This window comes from Micropterus salmoides, unplaced genomic scaffold, assembly GCF_014851395.1.
Source record: "Micropterus salmoides isolate LMB-PRFRI ecotype aquatic unplaced genomic scaffold, ASM1485139v1 Ms_hic_scaffold_5, whole genome shotgun sequence".
Classification (NCBI taxonomy): Eukaryota; Metazoa; Chordata; class Actinopteri; order Centrarchiformes; family Centrarchidae; genus Micropterus; species Micropterus salmoides.
The window spans coordinates 7501088-7512120 of record NW_024044237.1 but is presented as its reverse complement, the minus strand read 5'-3'; the positions used below and the strand labels follow the sequence as shown (position 1 = coordinate 7512120).

At 38.4% G+C, this 11033-nt stretch overlaps 1 long non-coding RNA gene across 1 annotated transcript; it reads left to right on the top strand.

The window, feature by feature from the left end:
* Positions 1-209: 209 nt before the first annotated feature.
* Positions 210-5790, top strand: LOC119888147. Its single transcript, XR_005441853.1, has 4 exons — positions 210-428; positions 693-776; positions 1799-1967; positions 5582-5790. It is a non-coding gene; the product is annotated as an uncharacterized LOC119888147 (long non-coding RNA).
* The last annotated feature ends 5243 nt before the right edge of the window (positions 5791-11033 follow it).

Here is an 11033-nt window from a genome sequence, read left to right as displayed (position 1 = left end):
TGACTCTACTTAATTTGATTTAAGAAAAATATCAATAATAATCACGTATGGTTTTGTTGCACAATTCCAGAATGTGGAAATCACATGATTTTTCTGAACAGCAGGCCTTTTCCAGTTAAATGAAACACAAATAATCTTGTTTTTAATTCATATTCAATTATTTTATAAATGTTAACACACTCTTAACTTTTTTACTGTGCAATGGCCATTGTTGTTTCAGCATCATCAGAATTCTAAATTGGCTCACTGGTAATCAAGTTTTACCCAGCAACAAGCAGACCAATAGGAACTGACTCTGCAGCTTGCCTGCTGCTGCGCACTGAGACTTTGCATGGACGACGCGGTCTTTTCTTCGACGGCCTAACATTGGTGTACCCTTTTTCCGCTGTTTTCGCATTTTGCGGGTATTTCCCCAATTGAAGACAAAGGTAAGAAATAAGTCTAACTACCGTGCAAGACTAGAAACGTTTACCGACGGTGGCTTTATGAAGCTAACGTTAGCTAGCTAGCTAATTAGCTAAGCAACCTTGCCACTTAACATTAACGGTAGCACATTCTGACCATGTGCACCAAGTGTTAGTAACTTAGTTTAAAGAAAAGTTCTTGGTTTATTTATTATCAATGATTTTCTCATGTAACAATTAAGCATTTCTTGTTGTGTTATTTGCTGCATTTTCCCCCACTGGCTACAGGTGACGTTACTAACTTCACAGCGGGCCGCCCTTCAGAACATCTTGCCTTCGACAACGAGGAGAGTTGGTTGACCACTGCCTTTGGTATGTCACATCTCACACATGCAACCTTAGTTTGAGGCAGTTTGTACCGTGTTATAAATTCAGAGTGCAGTTATTACTTACAGTGTTATTACTTAGAGTTCCTAGCTTGTTCTAGTATATAGATTCCTTGTATGCAGGATAACGTAGTCAAGAGATTGTCTAACATTGGGCTACAATGGCATATGTTACGCCAAAGTTTACTTGCCGCTCATGTGGTATGTCCCTGAAAACTATTGAAAGGTATGTTGATCATCAGCTTCTATATAGACATCAGGCAAGCAGTTACTTTCCATGTTGCTTTTCAGACTGCAAGCAAAAATTAACAAAGTACACTGCCTTAAAAGCTCATGTCCATCGTTCCCACAACTGCCCTGTTTCACAGTTGGATGACACAAAAGTCTTTTGTATGTGGTGATGATAATTGTAAGAAGCAATGCATAGATCTGAAGGTATGCAGAAGAGAGAGAGAGAGAGAGGGACGAGCGAGAGGAAGCGCTGTGCAAATGCGCTATGGCGCTCTGCAATGAAATACAATTTTAAATAGGCCTAGTAAAAAAACGAAAATCATTCTGTAGTGGTCAGCGCTGATATTGTGGCGGGCTGCCACAAACAAAATGAACGTGTGGGAAACATTGACCCTGGACACCCTGCATTGTGGTTTGTGGTAGGTTGTGCTATAAAATGATTTTCATCTGTAGGTGAAATTACTTATTTTGAAAAATTTGGTTAACACATGTAATGGGTCAGAATGACTGCACTGTACACTGCAAAAACAAACATGCTTAGAGCTGAAGAAATCATGTTACATAATTTCTTGTGTTGTTATTGTTAAAGTTCCTTGTCTTATGTATTTTTACTTGGCACAGTTTCTGTTTGCAGTATAGACAGAATGTGAGCTATTCAGTAATAAAGTTAACAAAGCAGTGTGCTCAACACAGCTCCTGGCTTACTTAACCTCATTGGATCCATATACCTGCTATTTATTGGCCATGCTAATCATACTGTACTTGCACTTTTCACAGGTAACAGCCCACTCACTGCCAAGATGTTCATGGTTGCAGTGGACCAGGTTATAATCACTGAACAGCTTCCCAGCTTTACTAAAGCTTTCCAGATGATGTTCTGCTCATATTACCTGCACAACATTGACTATCCAGTGGAACTTGCAGCTACACTGGAGTTCTGCCAGAGGTATGGATTGAGTGTGCATTACACTGCTTTAAGAGGTAGCAGAGTTTAAGGCCATGAAGGTCAAAGTTGATCTTGTCTATATATTTGGGTAATTCTCATCAAAGAGACCTGAATATCATTTATTTTTGGGTTTTAAACAGTATTTCAGGTGCTGAGCGAATCTATGCGCTGTGGGAACCTTGGCAATGAATTATGATTTTACTCCTATTACTAGTATATGTGGCGGTCAGCGTTGATATTGAGGCAAGATGTGTCACCACAAATAAATAATTAACAAATTAATTTTAATTCGGTCAGAAACTCCCGGACTGAATCTTGAAAAATGTTTGCATATATCCCACACATCTGTGTAATCTGACATCTCCAGAAAGATTATTATGAGAATAACGTCATCATTTAATCACAATTCACAATATTTTTCAAAATCTCCCCACCCTATAATGTGCTGTTCATTAACTTGCTGTGCTGATATGATTGAATCCCAGACAGAGAGACACAGAACCCGTTTGGATGAGACCGGTGCAAAACAAAACTAACTGAAACCACTTCACCACAAATCCTCATGTTAACCTCAGCAGTTTTGTGCAGCTCACATTACCAACCGAACAAAGCTGTGCTTTAGATTATACATTTTTAGATTGCAAAAGTCGACCAGCTACGTTACCCGATCACAAACGGTCTGCCACTCACTGTGCGATAGCAGATTTGCTTGATTCCTGTCACAGCGTCCGCCAGTGTCGCATCAGCTGGGTGGTGTTATCGCGTGAGTTAACGCAATTTGTTATAGACTGCATTAGTTTTTTCAATACATGAGAAAATTAACATATGGCGTGAGGGCGTGTGGAAAGTGTCAATTGCGTGAGTCTAACGCTCAATGCGTGAGAGTTGGCAACTCTGAGTAAGTAGAGTGGCTAATATTACTTTTTTAAGGAGAATGCTAAGTAACTAGTAGGTAATAGCTATAGACCTATTATTTCTGAGTAACTTGCCCAACACTGAGTTGATAATAAGGATCAGATAAATTGGGTATGTTTTAATTATTGCTTGTTATACAGGCTATGTCTGTCATGCTGTATGAATGGTTGCTTTTTAAGTTTTAGGGTACCTGCAGGGTCTTAAAAGTCTTAAATTTCATAATCCAGTAATAAGGCCTTAAAAGTCTTAAATTTCATTACAAAGGTATTAAATTTTGTTTACCAAGGTCTTAAATTTTTTCTTGTCCTTTCATAGGATTTAATTAATGCCATAACGTCATAAATAAATACTTTGTGTGTGTGAGACTTTATAATGTACTCCGTTTGGTTTCACTGATGTTATACGGCAGTACAGGTAACATTACTGTTTATGTCAGTGTTTAGCTTTACACTCTGAACTGTGTTCACGGTGCACGAGCTCTGGCATCCAGCTCAGCGTGAATCAGTCAGTAGTTAGAAAAGAAAAGAAAATGTCTCTGACGTGCTACTAACGTTAGCTCGACGACTCCGAATGGGCAAGCGTCTGAAATTCAGAAAGCCAGAGATACGAACAAGTTGGCGGGCGAGGCTGAAGGTAGTGGCGCTGAGGTTAGCACCACAAGCTGGTCGGTGGGCGAGCCAATCACACTGTGGCGAGCGCTAATGGAACAGCGGAGCTGGAAGACCCGCTGCAGGTTACTGGTCAGTGAATGATACAACAGCAACGGAGAGACAGGTGTGTTTGAGACGAGGACCGTGTCTGTGTGTCGTTATGTGCATGGAAACATCAAACTAACGCACATTAAACTTACATCACCCAGACGATAACGGGAACGAGGGAAAAACAAACCGGAGCCCAACTCCTTATCCCCGCTTTCAAGCCAATACTATATAATACTATATTTCAAGCAGCCTTTAGATGCTCTAGAAAAACAGACCATAATGAATAATCACTGAAGCAATTGGCAGATTATATTACATTACATTATCTAGCCAAAGTGTCACTAATTGTAACTCATACCACACAATTTGTTAGTATTTTGTATTTCACCCCGTAAGAGTTCTTAGTGCACAAATATTGTATTCATTTCAGGTGTCATTTACACTGTGGATACTGGGGACATGACTCCATCACTTTTTTTTAAAGCATTTGTTAAATATGTTCTGAAAAATGGCTTGCAACAAGAAATGTTAAAAAAATTAATGACAATACTTTGAGAAAGATTTATTTGCACAAAAAGAAAACATGCAATGCAATTTAAAGATAAAAGAAACAAATATGCATTGTTCAAAAAAGTTTAAGCTAAAAAAATCTGAATCACTTTATTTAAATAAAGACAATTCTACCATAAATTGATTGACAGATAATGTCTCCAGAATACAGTAAACGAAGTGTTTAGTGCTCAAAATCTTCTAGGGGACCCCCATTTAAATATATTTCAGCATTGAATATTTCATCAAATAGTGTTAAAATATCTTCTTGTCTTGTTCTTATCAAAGCACAAACGCACCCCAAGCTATAGTGTGTTAAATATGAATTTATTATAATAAAATGTTTTATTAAATTCACGTAACCTCGTAAATAATTTTCTCAGGCTTAAAATTAATACAGATTTTCCATTAAATGGCAATGAAGTTGGTATTAAATTTCATCCTAGGTGGTATTCTGTATTTGGGAATCCTGGGGGTACTCTATATTAAAGGTTTTGGCGCATTCTAAACAAATTTCTTGTAAATGGTCGTGACAGGGTGAATAAAGCCTTTTCAGGCGGCTTCGATCCGCGGAATCGCTCTGTGCTCCTCATCAACAGACAGGCAAACAAGCACTCTGTGAGGTAACCATGGCAACGGCTGTGTAACTGACTTGAAAGTTAGTAATTATATTATTTAGGCTAGTTATAGACTCAATTATTTCATGTTGCATGTTGCACATTTAGCTGTTGAAGCTTGGTAAAAAATGAATACAAAATAATTATACAGAGGTTGCGATGGAGCAGCGATGGATTAGACACTTGTCTTTGATTCCCCCTGCAACACATTCACCAAATAACTTATTGTCATGGATCCTGCTTTACCATCCATGTTATAATAGAGGCACCGCCAGATTAATCGGGGTGGTGGGTCTCCGTATATTTTCTTGCTTTTTTGCCCTTTGCCAATCACATTCCTAATTAACTTGCTGCTAATGTTGTCCTCTGCTATGCTCGCTTTCACTGTCACATACTCATACTCAATACACACATTTTACTGTCTGCAAAAATTCCTCTATGCAGCCATTGAATGGCCTGGAAGGTTGGCTTTATACCTCTTGTATTTTAAAGAAGTGACATGCTTTTGGCAGTCGATTACTCTTTTTTGTGCACTATAGTGACATCTAATGGACAATTAAAATAATTTCATGTTCATCCATATGCAGTGACTCATGCATTGAGTTGATTGTTTGATTGATTGATGTAAGTTAGCAATTATCTTCACCTACTACTGTGAGTGGAACACCTTGGACTACGTCTCAGGAATAACCTCTCCAAAATTCTGTATCGGCATTGATAAAATGATGAGAAATACTTACTACATATAAAACACCAGTTTGTGTAGAGTAAAGAAGCAACAAATTTAAAATTGTAATGTAATCAATCTGTTCTTTCTTTTATTTCCTTACAGATATCTGATGTTTGAAAGAGTTTTGTTTTGATTTTGTTTATTGTAATGGTAACCGAGTGAATGAGGCCTGTTTTTGTTGTATGATGTTCATGATGAAGTTCCTTGATATGTCCAGGACTGTAAACATCCAAGGTCATTTTAACAAAAAATGTGCCTTTTCTGCCAAGGCCTTTTGCATAAAATAAAGGGTGTTTCTTCCTTCACTGCCATTTGTGTTTGTTTCTGTTCTGAAGAATTACCTCTTGTGAACACTTGATAGTAAGTCCACTATATGCTGCACTTGTCTTTTGAGGGTGAAACTTTAAAGCTATTTGTGCCCTAAAAGCCTTGCAGCTTATCATTCTGGCTTCTACAACTTACTGCCTTGACTAAACATTGTTTTCCTGAGTTTGCTGGTACTTGTTTTCCTTTGTGCCTTTACTCACTGTGACATCACTGATTGAGTGTGGCTAGAGACACAACATGCCTGTTGTTAAAGTTAAACCCTTAAGCAAAGTGCAGCTTTTTACTCACAAAGCTTTTTACAAAAACAACAAACAGCAATAGGTTTGATGTGATGTAAAAAGTTTACAAACTTTTTATCCAATATTACAGATTTTAAATGTAAAAGTGCACTATACAATTAATATGATTTACCTAAAAATTACAAAGAAAAACATTGAATTGTTGGTATGGACATATACCTTAATATTATGAGCTACATATTTAATTACAGATAACTTTTGTGATTTTACATACATTTGTCTGTAATTTAAGAAAACAGAAAAATACTGTATAAATAATACAGTAATTTTTCTGTACAACAATGAGAAATAAATGTAATTTGTTATTATTGTCAAAATACCTAAAATAACAGCAAGGTTGTTAATTCACATATAATGTTTGTAATTTTACAGAGTTTTGTATATAAAAAAAAATATCTGAAAACTACTGTAAAAAAAGTTATTTTCTGTAAATTTAGGATTTTTTTTACAGTGTATTATTGTTGGTGGGCCGGTTCTGACCCGCAGGCCGGCAATTGCCGACCACTGCTCTAGGCAGTCAATGGACATAAACTTGTTACTGTGATGTAGAGACAGGAAACAGTTAAAATATTACATATATGTGTATTGAAATTGAACATTTAATAGAAAATCATGCGATTAATCACGATTAAGACATTTTTCTGAAAAGGTATCAGCAGAAACCTTTTTTTTTTTATCAGGGAGCACCATAAACAGTCTATGTTCAGTAGCAAGTGTCCCTGTTTGAGTGAGGTGAAGTGGTCGCCGATGAGAGAGAAGAGAGACTGATCCTCGCTGTTTGTGAGTTTCCAGAATCTATTACTGTACTAAATAGTTATCAGGATATCAACAGGAGGGAATTTGCATGGCAGAGCAACTGACTTAAAATAATAATATTAAAACTGTGTTAACGTGTGATAAAATAGTTGTCTGCATTTATTGGTGTGAATGCTGTAAAGCAAAATATGTATCTCAATTAGGACATTATTGCTATTATTCAGCATTTTGATAACCTTCATACTTTACAAGATATTCAAGGTTTTCCAGGCATTTTTCCCCATTCAAGTGAATGGACGGAACGTTCAAAATGTCCCCATTTTCACACTTTTTCAAGGTTTTTCAACTGTTAACAACTCATTCATACTTTCAGCTAGAAACTCCATTCAAAATTGAAAAGTTTCCACATCTTTCCTTTTTTCTACATATTATTCAACTTTAAAATCCTATTTAAACTCTTCAAGCTAATCAACTTTCTTTGAAACTTTGTTTATAATGTAAGTCATTGAGCAAATCATTAAAACTCACTGATCTTCATCCTTTTCCCACTAAAACGTACATTCACATAGAAACACCATTACACCTCTAAAACGTTCACAAACTTCTGGACTCTTTCCAGTTAATTCAACTTTTTCACATATTTCATATTTTTTACACAGGCTCAAGTCAAGTTTCATGTTGCTTTCAGCCTGTTTTCTGAGTTTATAATGGGAGCAGATGGGACGGAATGTGGCAGCCAGAGTGAGAGGACCAACTGACACAGTGAGAATTCACTTCAAAATCTTCTTAAAAATTTTCTTCAACTTGCTGTATGTCCAATTTTCACTCTACACAAATATTTTTTTTAACAAGTTGTAGGAACACTTGTTCTGCTGCTGTATGTGTAACGTTGAAAGCAAACAGATTTACTGCCAGCTGCCACAGTCAGCTTGAAAGTGAGAGCAGTGCCAGCTGACTGCCGCATAGACTCCCATACTAAAAAAGTCCTGCAGTTTCAGGAAAGAGGCAGAAAAATGGACATTTCCATACTGCTGCTGTAGACACATTCCAGACGGTCAAATATATTAATTCACTGTGCTACAGCCTCCGTTTTGGCCGCTAGTAAAAGTTACCTCAAAGCGCTGGGTACTTCCGGTCGGCGCGGAGGGATTGCGATGCTACCCAGCCGACCAATCACAGAACTTACGGTCTGCGTCGACTCGACATGTAGTTACATTTTTGATGAAGTGCACGTCAGGCGTTGATTTGACACAGAAGTATAAATTACCCTTAAGTCCGACAGCTTTTACTATCACCATGGAAACCTAGATTGCAGGCTCAGCACTCAGCAGATTGAGATGATGTAGTGATGTAATGCAGACAACTCAGTAAACATGGCCCTTCACTACATCCTCCAGCACCTGGACTGGAAACCTGGAAAGCTACAGGGACCGGTGGAGGTGGGGGTAAAATATCCATGCAGATGCTGGTCTCTGATAAAATCTGATAAAATAGTTAGTTGGTGGGGGCGGGTTGGATGATCTATGTGTATAGGCCCATATGAATATTTCGTTAATGTCCGAGCCGATCCGCGCATCACACCAATTCAGCTGCTGTAATCGTGACGAAACAGTGCAAAGAGCTGCTGAAGTCAAATTATTAGGCTGTAATATCAACCAGAGCATTCAGCACTGATCTGCTGTGTTTCATGTTTTAATAATAGTGCCCATGTAGTCTGCACATGTCATTCCAACAGTAGAGTCCTGTGGTGACAGTTTTAATTGGGGTTAAATGACATAAATGTTACTGTGTCATTTTGTAAAGGGACTGATAATGAAACTCTGACTTCATCAGGCTGAGGGTTGAAATAATCTCCTGTATACAGACAAAAGGCGCATCGCAAAAAAAGTAGTAGCCCACTGTGTAGCCTAGTGAATAATTAGACTGCTGTAATCTGACTGTTTTCAACAGATGCTATAATGTTTATTGGAACCTCCAGATGTTTCTACCTGTTATAATGTTAACAGACAGGTTTCTGGATTGTGAAGAAATGATCTGTAGCCTTTAGTGCCAAAAGCTGCTCTGCCAGAGATCACAGCTCAAACAGTGGACAGATGATGCAGCTGTGCAACACGTCATATTTAATGCACTTTAAAATGACGGCTCCGAGGAAAGGACATCTCATTTCGTTAAATGCCGTTTCCTCGACTCCTCTCTCCTCGCGTCTCCACCTCAACTCCTTGAGCTCGCATCTTGGGTGGGAGGGACTAAGATGCGCCGCGTCCTCACCAACACCAACCAATCCTCAGCCGGGGATTGCACAGCCTGCTTAGCATACTGGAAACACACACAAACAGTAACGAAATACAACTGCTACAGCTCCAAAAATCCTTAAAACATTGCACATCTTTCATACCTTTGTACTATTCAACTTGTTTCAAGACAGCCATTCAGTTTAGCGCAAGCCCTTCAGCAGACAGCATTCACACCACAATTTCTTCAGAAATTAATTAATGTGTTAACGCGGTATTAACGCGTTAACGCACAGTCCTAGTTTTCTAGTTTCTCTAGTTTCTTTCCAAAGTGTTTCCTGGTATTCAGAAAATGAAACTCCATCCATCTCTTCCTCTTTCCATCCCTCTATTCAGAGTAAAACTGGATTGTTTGTTTTGACGCTTTATTTGTGCCATTAACCAGCAGGAAGTGTGACCGGTCATAGTGTGTGTGTAATATCCTCGTCCAATCAGAGCATGGTTTGGACCGGATCGCTGTTGCTACACAATTACTGTCAAATGTCAATTTCATGGAGGCAATATTGAGGAGATTAACACTCACACACAGTCTGACACATACACAATCATGGGAACACACAGACAGGCAGAATAACAGAAAGACAACACTAGTAAACACACACACAGCAGAGATGGAGTGAATGTTAATGTATGGCCTGAGGAAGGGTGAAAGTGAAGGTGACTGAATGCTATTCAGTCTAATGGAAAGCTAGCCAACCTTAACCCTATCACTGAAAATCACCTGCACACTACAAAATAGCCCCTAAACACACCTCATCATACACACCTCCACATCCTGGAATTCACATCTCATGTAAACTGCCCTCTGTCCTGCACCATCTCTACATTTAGCGTCCTGTTGATTCACTCTCACTGAAAACTAAAACATGCTTCAGCTTTCAACTCATGGGCTTCGTGCCACCCGTATCGACAAGACTGTTCATGCAGTGTCACTGCAAAACCCCAGATTTTGTTCAGTGTCCAAACTGTTTAAAGCCCTGCTCCAGTGTGTTTTGGCATTTTAATGATTATTCATATTTTTCTGAGTCGTTTGCAATGTTGATTAGCCACACTGTTCGCCAGTAATTTTTTTTTGTGTTTAAAGTTGCTAAAATGGGGTGGTGATGTACTACTGTAGTCGAATCTGCAGGTCATAAGTCATACTACAATGGCATCTATGTGTACGATGAACAGACGCAATCAACGCAGTAAATTATACAAAATCATGAGCATGAGGCTGTTTGTAATCAGTAGTTGGGCTTCTTGGGCTTGAGAATGGACAACAGGAAACAAGCCGCATTTTAATCTGCAATGTGCAGTTTACTGAAGACTGTTTCACCAATACAGCAGCAGTGGTAATGGGGTATCAGAGAAAGCTGAGGTTGAGGAGGATGCCATCAGCATTGATGAAATGGAGAGCTGTGCACTGAAATTTTTCAAATCATTTCTTCACACTAGCAAACTAATGTTAGTTGATGACTGATTATTTCATTCTCTCATAAGTAAAGAAGTCTCTTAGCCCACCACCTCAGACATTCATAATGTTCAGATAAGTCATCAATGTGTCGTTGTTTACAGTGATGTTGGACAAATAATGTGCTTTTAGGCTTATCCAGTGTTCAAAACAACAGTATGCATACAGTGTTTCAATGATGGGATGTAAATGTTTTTTTATTTAATTGTGTGGGCTAGCTGTTCAAGTATCCCTTCAACCTGACAGGAACACTGAACATCAACCCAATACACTTAAACCCCGTTAGCACACCACTGAAGAGATCACGTGTGGGCTACTCCAGAGTATTCCAGCTGTGGTCCTGAAGTTGGCACTTAGATCAGAAAGAGTTTATTTTTAACATCTTTCTGCTTGTGTCTCAAACCTTCTTTAATTAACATGTGACGTGT